The 13,398-nt window shown below is 33.2% G+C and overlaps 1 long non-coding RNA gene across 1 annotated transcript; it reads left to right on the top strand.

Moving 5' to 3' along the window:
* Positions 1–1,010: 1,010 nt before the first annotated feature.
* LOC128558834 (uncharacterized) lies at positions 1,011–3,360 on the top strand. Its single transcript, XR_008371952.1, has 3 exons — positions 1,011–1,135; positions 2,134–2,196; positions 2,480–3,360. It is a non-coding gene; the product is annotated as an uncharacterized LOC128558834 (long non-coding RNA).
* The last annotated feature ends 10,038 nt before the right edge of the window (positions 3,361–13,398 follow it).

Below are 13,398 nucleotides of genomic sequence, written 5' to 3'. Positions count from 1 at the left end.
TGTTTACAGGACATTAACTCTAGAAGTGCAAAATTTATCAAAACCAGACACGGGATAATATTCAGAGAAACTTTATAGGACTCTTCAAGTGCACAATGTTTTAATTCATTATTATGGTTTACAATTACCTGCACTTAAATCAATCAATATAAATAGAAAAGATTTATTATGAACATGTATTCATGTATGTGATAATTATGTCGTAATGTTGAGATTCTTAAATGCTATACATGTATTTTCTTATACAACAAAAAAAACAAAACAAATGATAGTCATTTCGTTTAAAACAAGAGAAGGATGTAATATCTCTATAGCCAATCATGTACTAGTAGGCGTGGCTTAAATGTAATGCATACATGCCACTGACCAGAGTTAGTTAGTTCTATGATGGTCGTGAAATGCAGTACTAGAAACAATGTAAATAAACCAGTATTAACCAATTATGTTGTCTTTCTATATCTTGGTGTAAAAACATAACACCCCGATACATTACATGGACAATATTTACTTCGTTTGCTATCGGCATGTCTACAAGTAACAGTCATTAGTTTTAAAATGCTAGGTTTTTTAAGTCGCAGTAAAAAGTAGTAGTGTGATGAGTGATACATTTATTATGCATTTGTAAACTTAGCTCACAGTACTGATTATACACATACATTTATGTTTTGCATAATTATAAAACCAACAGATGAGTGCAGTTTTGTGTACTTTTGTTCTGTTATGTATGGCATTTTGGCATAACAGAACTACAACTCATTCAAGCAATATAATAATGGACTCGGTTTGATTCAGACTGTTCATAAGAGGTAATATAAAGTGCAACACACGTCACGTACCATTTATTTGTCAATCGAGAGAACCATGGTAAACCTCTGGTATGCGAGATTTTTTTTTCTGTTATACAAACATTAAATGGACTTCATGATCCAAAGATAACTGAAAAGATAACACCACTAAATATAAGCTAGTTAGCACATTTTATGTCTGTAACAGAATTTTATTTTGATTCAGATATGTGGTAACGTCAGGTCTGATTGCTGTTTCTTCAAATATACTAGCAGGGTTAAAAACTGCGGAACATTTTATGTATATGAGCTCAAGCCTATACCAGGATGCTCCTTGGCCTATTGTGCAGGTACATTAAATCACTGGAAATTCTGCGCAGAAGTTCTGCTCAGATTTTAATGCATGATATCTGTTTTCATCATATAATATCTTAATGTTATTAAATATGCAATGTTTAATGAAAGCCTGTAAAACGTGTGTGAAACTTGTTAGCTGCTTGTTCTTTCTATTGCTGTTTTGTCATGTTGTATATGCAGCTAGACAGAAATTCACATACAGCTATTGTACAGAATTTGAGTATAATTACAATTGTGCTTTTGCAAAACATGTTAAAATGTCACGGCATAACATTTTAGTTATCAATTAAATGATGTTACTTTAATTAATCATGATCAGGGAATGATTTTGTTGTAATATCGTAAAGAAATATTGCTACCACTATGCGTCAGCAGTTGAATATATAGGTCGTTTCTAGTGAACGCGTTTTAGCATAGTTTCTTTTTTACATAATTACGATCAAGTTAGAAAATAATCCTTAATGGCTATATCGTTTTAGTTAGCATATGATCAAGATATCGTATCTTAAAAATACATTACCAAACTTTAAAACCCTTCTTTGTCAAGTAATGTTATATTCACATTATTTTCTAACTTTAACAAATATGGAATTTACTTGAATTGATGTCTTATTGTGTGTGCTCTCTTTATGTTGAACACTTCTTATTATTCCGGTGGTTTTTAAGTAGTATCTGGTTCTGTTAACGAATATTACTTTTTTATATCATTCCACAGGTAAGACGAAAATACAGTAAGCATTTCTAATTTCAAACTGACAAAAACATTTTTTTCTATAATTTTAACGTTGTTTATATTATGCCCTATATATCTAAAACTAACATATGATAATGTAAATATGTAAGAAGAAAATACAAGTAACAGATTCTTTGTGTATGTGTTTTCGTTTTACATATGACAACAAGTCGTACCCGGTGCACGTGTCCAAGGAAATGTATAAAAATGAACTACCCCTTTCAGAAATAATTGACACATTATTATTTTATTATATAGGCACTGGCGTTCCATGTCCTCCCCACCAGTCGTCTGCAACAGACTACCAGCCAGGATGTAAAGGTAAAGGGAACGCTTTAAATATTAGCTATTTAACGACCAAACTTAAAAACTTGGCATCTTGAGATAAAACTATCAAGAGAATTCCTATAGATCCGTTAGTTGTAGCGTAAACAACAGTAAGTAAAACTTGAACCTTATCTGCAGTGTTTTAGTGAACGCGTTTTACTGTCCGGCAACGTGTGGAATAACTCCGTTTGCTTTTAAGAGATGGCAGTAGTTACTAGTACACGTTTATAAATCATTGTACACTGATTAATTAACATCATTTTTTAATTCTTTTCAGACGACGGAAATAGTTCAGTCATTACTGGGAGAAAGAGACGAGACATAGCCTAGACTTACTTCTCCTACTGGATAACAGATTCCAAACAGCTACTATTATTCGAAGTTTGAAGTATATCCAGATACATGTACCTGAAATCGAATTTCCACTGATACTTATAACTAATTACAAAATAATACGCTAGCAAAAACAATATTTAGTTTGTTAGTGTACAATTTTTATCATTCATGCAGACATTACGTAAAGCAAATACTAAACGATTCAATCCTTACATGTTTCTCGATTTATGATCCAGGATTTGTTTCATTTTGTGCCCTTTATATAACAAAACAGTGTTAATAAAATAACTTCCAACGAAGGGAATCCCTTACATATGTAAATATAACAATTATGACAAATATGCTCGTGTAAGATATGCTGATCAAAACACGTATTACCCAATAACTGTAGAAACCCAACATAATAAAGAGGCATGATTAAGCAGGGCAAGAGACAATTATCAATTCAGTCCGTCCCTTAAAGTCGACTTAAAGTTCTCAACCTGTCCCGTCATCAAAAAGCGTAGTAATGATCTATAAAAGACCTGAATATGAAACATGTTTTGTGTTTCAGAAAAATATGGACGTAGCCGCCAGCAGTTTTTATAATATTTGATATTTTTATGAAAAATGATCGGAAATAGCTATTCCCGAGAATTTTACGGTCGCCGTTTCTTTAGATTACTTTTAAATGTAATCACTAATTGATAAAATTTTGGCAAACGAAGAAGGTTTTGATTACTATTGCCGTTTGGTAAATTCAAAGTTAGGAGTTTATATTTATTATTAAGGTTCATTTTTGCATTGCGAATTTTATTAATAAGTATGAGAAGACAAGAGAGGTAAAGCAGATACTACTTGATTTAGATATGACAATACACATGAAATCTGCAGTCGAGACTCTCATATAAAACATGTGTAGAGAACAGAACAGACATGTAAACTCAGGGAGCATGGACGTAAAAGTAATGACTACGTAATTCGTTGGCTTTACATATCTCAATTGGGACTCATGATCGTGTACACGTGTCTGGGTAGGGGCTATACACTTACGTCCATGTGGTATCATGTGAAAAAATATTCTATGTGCATCTCTATGCCTAATTTCAGTCACGGGCGAGTAAATTAGGAGAACCCCTAAGGTACCATGAACATGTTAGGTGCATTCGGGAAGATCGTCCACTAGTAACAGAAAAGATTGAATCGTTTGTTAAAGAAATTGTTTAGTTTATTTCGTTATGGTGCTAAATGCTGCTTACCATTAAAGCTCTCATTTACTTGATTTAAAGAGGTACTTCAAAAATGCCAAAACAGTTCCAATTTTGTAATAACGTTTTAGTTGATTTCAGTCTTTAGACATAATCAGATGATTCCATATTTTTCTTATTTCTTACCAGTTTAAGACTGAATAAGGTTAGGCTGTTTAGTTGAAAAACTAAATTAATTTGAAAGCATATAATATATGTAGTATTTTTTCATCATAAATTTTGTTTATGATAGTTTAAAGTCCTAAAATTAGTTTTATACAAAGAGCGCAGATCTGTGGGTCGTTGGGTTGTGAGTTCCCGTTTGTTCTTTGTGACGATAGATTAATTATTATTATAATCATTATTATTATTGTTTTTATTATATTGATATAGCACTCCTTCCATATCAAAATGCGTTTAAAAGTGCTTTTCATAAAAGCACATATATAGTGTACACATATAACATTGTAATGAAACTATTAAAACATTTAAAAATCACATGATGGTAGTAAAATACATGGCGTTTTAAATTAAAGGTACACTGATTAGATTCCCAATTACAACAACAACATTTTTTATTTTTGTTGGGTTTAACGTCGCACCGACACAATTATAGGTCATATGGCGACTTTCCAGCTTTGATGGTGGAGGAAGACCCCATGTGCCCCTCCGTGCATTATTTCATCACGAGCGGGCACCTGGGTAGAACTACCTACCTGATTGCTTCCTCAAATGGAGAATCACCGCCCCGAGTGAGGCTCGAACCCACATCGATGAGGGGCAAGTGATATGAAGTCAGCGACCTTAACCACTCGTTCACGGAGGCCCCTACAACAACAACTAAATAGTGAGAAATACACAAAGTATAAAATAATAAATCACAATTTAAAATATACTTTATATTATTTTGACACACTAGAGTTCTTGACTTGCCGGTCAAGTACCTGCATTACTCCACCAGGTAATTAGTGAAATTAGTTCCCATAGAGTTGTATAAAATAATGTGTCTTTAGCGCTTTTTTGAAACTTTGCAAGGTCTTGCAGTATCTTATGCCAGATGGGAGGACATTCCATAACCTCGCAGCTGCTGTATGAAAGCTCCTGTAAATATGGACAATGTGAAATTAGAGTCATTGTTTTTTAAATGATCCTCGGGCTAAAAAGATCATAAAATCCCAGAGGTCTGTAGCTCTTTACACTTTTATGACATCTCTAATTGTGATATACGGGTGACTAAATACGTCATCCATAATTACAGCCGTTGGACGAAATCAAATTTTCAGATACCACGGAAAACCAAACTTCCTTTCACGAAATCCAACAACCAAGAATATTACCGCCTATGAAGGCTAGCCGTAAAGCGCCCGCTTCAAAATGGGGAAAAGACGTATAATACGGAACGCCGCACCTGTCTTATGTCGGGAAATTTCGTGCTATCATGTCAGAACGCGATGTTAATTTGTCAAAACAGTGTCTTATTATGTTAAAAAGTTCTGTTATTATGTAAAATTGTGGTGTTAACTTGTCGAAACAGTGTTCTATTAACTAGCCATGCTATCTTGTCAGTGCGTGGTGTTTACTTTTTGAAACAGCGTCTTATTATGTTGAAAAGCAAAGCTATGTTATCATGTCAAGTTGTAATGTTAACTTGTCCAAATATTGTCTTATTATGTTAACTAGCCATGTTATCATGTCAAAATATGATCTTGTTTGCAGAGTGTATTATTATGTTAAAAAGCTATGCTATCTTGCTAAAGTATCGTGTGATCTTGTCTACAAAGCGTGTTATAAAGTACCGTGTGATTTTGCCTACCGAGCGTGCTATTATGTTAAAAAACTATGTTGTCTTGTCAAAATGTTGTGTTAACTTGTCGAAACAGTGTCTTATTATGTTAAGTGCTATGTTATTATGTCAAAGTACCATGTGATCTTGTCTACAGAGCGTATTATTATGTTAAAAAGTCATGTTATCATGTCAAAGTACTGTGTGATCTTGTGTACCGAGCATGCTATTATGCTAAAAAGCTATGTTATCATGCCAAAGTGTGGTATTAACTTGTCAAAACAGTGTTTTATTATGTTAATACGTTATATTATTATGTGAAAGTGTGTTGTTAACTTGTTCAGATAATGTCTTATTATGTTAACTAGGCATGTTATCTTGTCAAAGTGTGGTGTTTACTTTTGAAAAGAATGTCTTATTATGTTAAATGATCTGTTATATTGTCAAAATACCATGTGATCTTGTCTGTCGAGCGTGCTATTATGTTAAAAAAGCTATGTTATCTTGTCAAAGTGTGGTGTTAACTTGTCAAAACAATGTCTTATTATAATAATATGCTGTGTTATTATGTCAAAGAGTGATGTTAACTTGTCCAAATAGTAAATTATTATGTTAACTAGTCATGCTATCATGTCAAAGTGTGGTGTTTACTTGTCAAAACAGTGTCTTATTATGTTACAAAGCTATGTTATCATGTTAAAGTATCATTTAACGAGGGGTAAGTGCCAGAAGTTGCTATGTACCATATTTTACGTTTTTCACTTTTTTTTTGCATTTTCTGGTACAGATTTTCAAGCTGCACATTTTGCACCAATTTGCGTAATTATATCATATTTCATTCCTAAGCTATTTAATTCGGACCAAACCAGTCATTGCAGAATCTCTGTGAATACATTATGCCAAAAACAGTTTTCATTACATAGCATGTTATCAAAGTAAGTTTATTTTATTTGAAATGAACCAAAACAATCTATATACTAATAGCTGCTTTAGGCAGACGCATTTTAAGGCTTTGGGAGTATATTTCAGAATCCATAACATGATACGTAAAGATAGCACGTTTTAGCAGAGCAGTTATCTACATATTATGTATATTATGCATTAACCCAACTGAGGCAGAAAAAGTCATGTAAAGATAGGACCCAAATCTAACTGATGTTTTACAGTAGTGTAACAGTCATATTGTGCTATGTTATGATAGAAGATTCTGGTTAAAGGCCCGGTAGTAAGATTGTTATTTGCATGTCAAGAAGCAGTCATACCACGATAGATTTATTTGGCAGTGTCGACTTTTACTGTTTTTTCAATAATTAGGTGATGAAAACGGACTATCAAGTTTAGAGTGTGTACCAGATATTGTAGTTTGCACTGGAATGTTCAACATTCATCCTGTTTAAATGTTTTAGAAAAAAAGAATGGAAGTTATTAAAAGACTTACTGCGGTCAGCAAATGATCTTGGAAGAGGAAAAATCAAACCTTATTAATTGTAACTACTTTTTATGAGCTAGTTGGAAACATATTGGCAAAGATCCTTCACATTTATGACACTCTTGAAGAACGAATGGAAAAGTATATTGCCTTTGTGTTAAACTGGCATCATTCAGATTATGAAGAAATAACTTTAGTTTGATTACGTGTCAGGGGCAGACCTTTTCCCATTAGTACTGGCTAATTACACAAAGCGCAATTTTATATTCTACACAAATAATGTTGAAGAGCCAGTCAGCACAATGAAACCAACCAAAAGTGATTTACTTGCCACTGCAGATAAAAGTAACTTCTATACATCCTTTCTGGAATTTTGGATCAGTTTGAAGGATACCTTTAAAATCCAGACTCTGAAATATACTTTGCCTCGCAGTTACAAGATGGGCATTTTGACTAACAGAAACAACAAATATACACCTACCACAAATAATAAATCAACACCACATAAAAGAGCTACATCAAGAAAAAAGCAGTTTTTATAATGCCTGAGGAGTTCCATACTAGAAAAGGAAAAGCAATACCAGAAACACAAAATCAATGTGGAAAAAGATACAGGCTGTCAGATGCAGAGTATAAATCAGCAGATGGAAAGCCAAACACCACTAGTTGAGCCAGTAGGCTGTAGCAACTGCAGACAAAATGTGACACAAAAGTTACATCAGAACAAAGGCAATAATTCTTTAAATCAGCTTGGTCATTGACAAGTAATGATAGACAAAAAGATGTACAGGGGTAGAAGAGACAGATACTAAAACATATCAAAGCCAAATCAAAATGAAAACAGGTGTCAAGAAGAATTTCTTTCGAAATTGAAGATAAAAAGTATTCAGTCTGTAAGATGTTTTTTTTTAAGAAAACTTCAATAGGTAAGGCATAACTATATTGATCTTACTTTAAAGAACAAAAAGGACGGACATTTAACAGGAAGTGTTTAGAGAGGAAAACAAACCCTCATAACGTAATTTCTCAAAGTAGAGTAGATGCAGTGAAAGAGCATACTGAATCTTTCCCACCCATAAGTTTACATTATGTACGAGAAGGGAAAAGGAGACAGTTCCTTGATTTGCATCTCACATAATGTATGACCTCTATCTGGAGAAGTAAAAAAATAAAACAAAGCCAGTTTTATTGGAAGGATACAGATTAATGTTGTACCTAAGAAGAACTAGTGCAACAGATGTAATCAGTTTTACATGGCACAGCTAGAATGAATTATAATTTATGAACAAATAATGCTTTTGACAAACCTAAGCAAAGAAAGAACCCAAACCAAAATGGCAAGCTTAATTAAGCTCGCATTAAGGTCGCAGCAAGATTGCAGTTGCGATCTTACCAAGCATGCAGCAAGATTGCGACTGGAACCATCGCAACCATAATTTAGCTTGCGCAATGTAATTTGCGCGCTTCCTGCAACCTATTTAAGATCTTGCAAGCTTTTAAGGTTGCGCATGCTTGCGATTGGAACCCTAGCGATCTTAATTGTGACCTTACAAGTTTGCACAATCATAATAAGATTGCAAGCTTGCACAATCTTGCACACTCGCACAATCATGACAAGATTGTAAGCTTGCGCAAACTTGCAAGCTTACACACACATATATCAGTGTACTGAAAAACATTTGCAAGTCCCATGCAACCTTATAAACATAACAAGGTTGCGCAAGCTTGCAAACATCACTGTCTTCCTAAACATTGTTTAGGTTTATGAGACAGTTTTAATAAGTTTAGGGTGTAAAAATTAAATTATAAACAAATTTATAAAACAATATTTGTAGTGGTCAGTAGATATTAAGACTCAACAATCAGGGACAATAGTTTTTAAGTTTATTATATTTATTTGGGTTTTTAAAACAACATATTTTGACATAAAGTTTAATATTTGGTTTTATATATAACCCCCCTTTTATATGTATCAGTGAACAAAAAGAGTTTTAAAAAGGGTATAGGTAATGAATTTGAAAAACTGAAAATATTTCCCTCCAGAAGACAACAAGCATATACTGTTGCCAATTAAGTATCATTCAAAGCTACCTATTTCTGCCGCAAAGAAAAAGTAACTATCGCAACTATGCAAGAGTGGTATTATGCCTGAATATTTCCATGTATTACACGGCTTTAATTAACAGCAGTAAAAACAGTATCAGAGATTGTTTACCAGAACCAATTGCTGTTCAAGATTCAAGCAATGACTCCAATAGTAAATTAACACTGGGAGTCAGATAAATTTACCACTACATTTTAAATGTGACTGACAATGTGGTTTCCACGACTTAGTGTGTGACAATAATGATAGTTGCATAGATTACAGTCATAAACATGTGTATCAAACTTTATATCTCTATTAATGCAGTGTTTATATTTCATAACACTACATTAATGTATTATGAGATGCATAAACACATTAACTAAAACGTTGTAGATGATTCTTAATACATGGTAAGACAGTCTAATAAGAGCCAAATGGAGCTATATACACATAGGCTATTTGTGACTTGAAAAGTCTTAAGCTAAAACAAAGAATGCATCATGCCATAAGAATCTATGTTTTATAGAATGTATTTGTATGCCAAAAAACTTACATTTATGTCAACTTTGCATATGCTAGAAGATTCTATTGCTTTATAGAATGTTTTCGACACTTACAAAAACTATGTACAAAAACTATGACATGTAACATCTTCACCAGCTATCAATTTATAGCATGTTCTGGCTCAGTATTGTTTCGAAAGTTTTAACAGAATTGTACATGCCAAAACCAGATATCTTTCAATGGAATGTTTTAGTTATTCTGATATTTGCAACTAAATGGCCTTTTAGTTGTGCCAAAACAATTTTCTTGGATTTGACCTAATCTACTAAAGATATCAACATAATACATATATCATGTATTAAATAATGATAAAGTAAATAAAACCATAGTTTTGATATCTCAAAATATCCTACTATTAAAAAGAAAAAAGAAAAAAACGCTCTCATGTAAAATTTAAAAAAAAAATGCACATAGCAGGTTCTGGCACTTACCCCTCGTTAATATTGTCTAGCTTTTTTAACATAATAACACGCTCTATGGATAAGATCACACTGAACATTGACATCTTAACATAGCCTTTTGACATAATACGACACTGTTTGACAAGTTAACACCACACTTTGACATAATAACATAGCTTTTTGACATAATAAGACACTGTTTTGACAAGTTAACACCACATTTTGACATAATAAAACAGCTTTTTGGCATAATAAGATACTGTTTTGACAAGTTTACATAATATCATAAGTTAATATCATAACTTTTTGACATAATAAGATACTGTGTTGACAAGTACCACACCTTGACATAATAAGACACTGTTTTGACAAGTCAACACCACGCTTTGACATAATAACATAAGCTTTTAAACATAATAGCACGCTCAGTAGACCAAATAACACGACACTATAACAAGATAGCATAGCGTTTTAACGCATTAAAACACTGTTTTGACAAGTTAACTTCACACCTTGACATAATAACATCGCTTTTAAACATAATAAGACACTGATTTGACAAGTTAACATCGCGCTCTGTCATGATAATACGAAATGTCCCGACATACGACAGCTGCGGCGTTTCATATTTAGGCCATTTTTCGAAGTCTGATAACATATAAATGGATAAACTTTTGACATTTACTTTGCACAACATGTGCTTTCATAAATTCGTAAACTAGGATGAGCTTCAAATACATGTACATATATTGCATTGTTCATTCAACACATTTGCATCTATATTGAGAGAGACAGAGAGAGAGAGATCTATTTTGTATCTTTGTTTATGGGGTGGAGTTGGTTAGTCACATGATCACACGACTTTAAATCGAGCTTTAAATGTAGAGTATAACATACCTCGAACAAAAGTCTAAAATGAGAAGCCGCTATCCAAGTCCTGTTACAGAACACTACTAGAACAGTGTATTTATGGATGTGCACGTAACGGATATGCAAACAAAACTAGAGAAATAACAAGGATGTCAAAACAAAAACATAAATACATTACACGGTGGGAATTCGTCTTCCAGCTGTCAGTGCAAAACACCACTTATGAGCCCCACAAAATTCCAAAGTAGTCAAGTTTTGTTGCCTGCAGTATTTTAAACCACCATGAATGTCGTGATATTACTGGGGCTGTCCAACCCCTAAAACACTCAATATATTATTTGTTGCGCATACTGGTGTCCCATATTTGTTCAGAGGCTTCAACATTATTTGTCTCGTGATTAATTCATGTAAAAATGACTGTCTTAAAAGCTTTCAGACTGTCAAAGCATTTATTTTTATCTAATTTGTTCAGGTTACTATGGTTTCTTTAAAATATTTCTACAAAGTACTTCTGATAGAATTTGTATGTTATTGAGAATTACGTGATCCGAAAGAAATCCATTTTAACATTATTTTTTCCTGGAAAAAAGTATTGCATCTATCCTTTAGGAAAACGTTTTAGAATTTTGACACTAGGATACTGTGCATAAAAAGACAACTAGACCTTTTCCAAATACATAAGACAAATTAATAAATATTTACATGTTAGACATAATCAGCGGCTAATATGTTCACTTCTCAAACTCTATAGAAATATATCATTTGTCTACAGTGTCGCTGTCGCAGTGGATGTGATTGTTATTGATTTCAATGTCAGTATTTACAATCATCGTGCCTCGTGCTGATTGATAGTAGACCAGAAGAAGCGATAGTAATTATTACAATTTGTGGCGTCTTTTTTCTAACTACTATTAATTCATTCATTATTGACACATTGCGGAGGAGTTGTTAGAATGTGATTACTTTATAACTAGATATTATCACGAAAATGTTTTAGAGTTAAAGTCTATGTGATATCTTTATTGACGTCATATATCTACCAAATAATAAAGAAGGCATAGTTATAATATCTGTCATGTGTTTACGAATCGGATAGAAATATCCGTCCCGAGGGCACCTGCGCATTGGGCGGTAATGAGGCTTGACACATGACTGATATTTTTTTTTTTGCATATCGTATACACGCAAGCATTTCATTCTGGCAGATTATTTTTCTTGCATACCGTATTTTACAAATAATAGGTAGAAATACTTACGTAGCACTCTTTCTTATAGTAGAGAATGAACACAAAGCGCGGAAAATTAACGTCCGTAAGCAGAAGTGACGTCATGATGGTTTGCGTTACGCACAATAACAAAGTTCCACTTTAGTTTTATCGTTTGTAGCGTAACGTTATGTTCTTACGGTAAACTAACGTATTTAGAATCGAGAAATATACTATAAGGAACGGAGAGAAACTGCCAAGGTACCTGCTTTTTTCATATTTTACATAAACAATATATTATCAGTGCATGAACCACTAGTTGTCATTTACAGCACGAGAGTCATCTGGCATGGGGTGGGGGGGGGGTGCCAGATGGGTTTTGCCAGTCCGATGTGCAAGAATCTTATTTCTGATTCTATTTAGTTTAAAAACTCTCCGTTAATATCAAGAGATTTTTGAATTGATGGCTTCACTTGAATTTCTACCGTGGTTTCGACATCTTTATTTAGGTTCTGGGCATCTGACATCAATGCTGGGTTTTTGAATCTACCCCGTCGGTTTAATCCTATTAATTTGTTTTTACAAATTAATTTTTTAATTTTAGTATATTTTCTACCTGTCCTTTGCATTTCAGGATTACGGACTTTTCATATGTGTAGCATGATGCATTATGAATGAAAAGAAGAGGATACTCAAAGTTGACGAAATACATAGAGTATTTTCTGGTCAAGTAATATTCGAGTTTGCTTTATTTTATTACTGCAATAATGTACCTGGATGAGAATGTCAAAACTAATTGTGAGACATAACCGTCGGAAATGCAGTGATTCGTCAGTAATCTGGAAATTGAGAATTGTGAATTCCAAATCTTGTCTTGCTATTATGGTGAATATTAAATGAAAATGTTTCACAATCCATTGCAAATATTCATAATTCATACAACACCATTAATAACAGATAACCACTTTTAAGGCATACGCTTAAAGGGACCAAATCATACAACTTAATGCTTAATTTGCTCTTAGAAAACAATATGAAACACTTTCAATATATAGATCAGTCTTTGAAACATTCAGGACAGCCAGTTGCCAATTCGCGTGTGAATATTAAACTGCTTGCTGGCTAGCAGTTGGTTATTCAACCTTTTTCACAAAATCATTTTTTCAGTCGAAAATGATACAATCATTCATTAAGTATCAATTTTAAAGCATTTGAGCGGCCAGGGGAGCCAGTTGCCAATTCGCGACATGTTTCAGAATTTTCTTTTTCAGACATAAAAGGATACAATAATTCAAT

This window comes from Mercenaria mercenaria, chromosome 7 (genome assembly GCF_021730395.1).
Source record: "Mercenaria mercenaria strain notata chromosome 7, MADL_Memer_1, whole genome shotgun sequence".
NCBI classification, from domain to species: Eukaryota; Metazoa; Mollusca; class Bivalvia; order Venerida; family Veneridae; genus Mercenaria; species Mercenaria mercenaria.
This window is presented reverse-complemented; position numbering and strand designations above follow the sequence as displayed.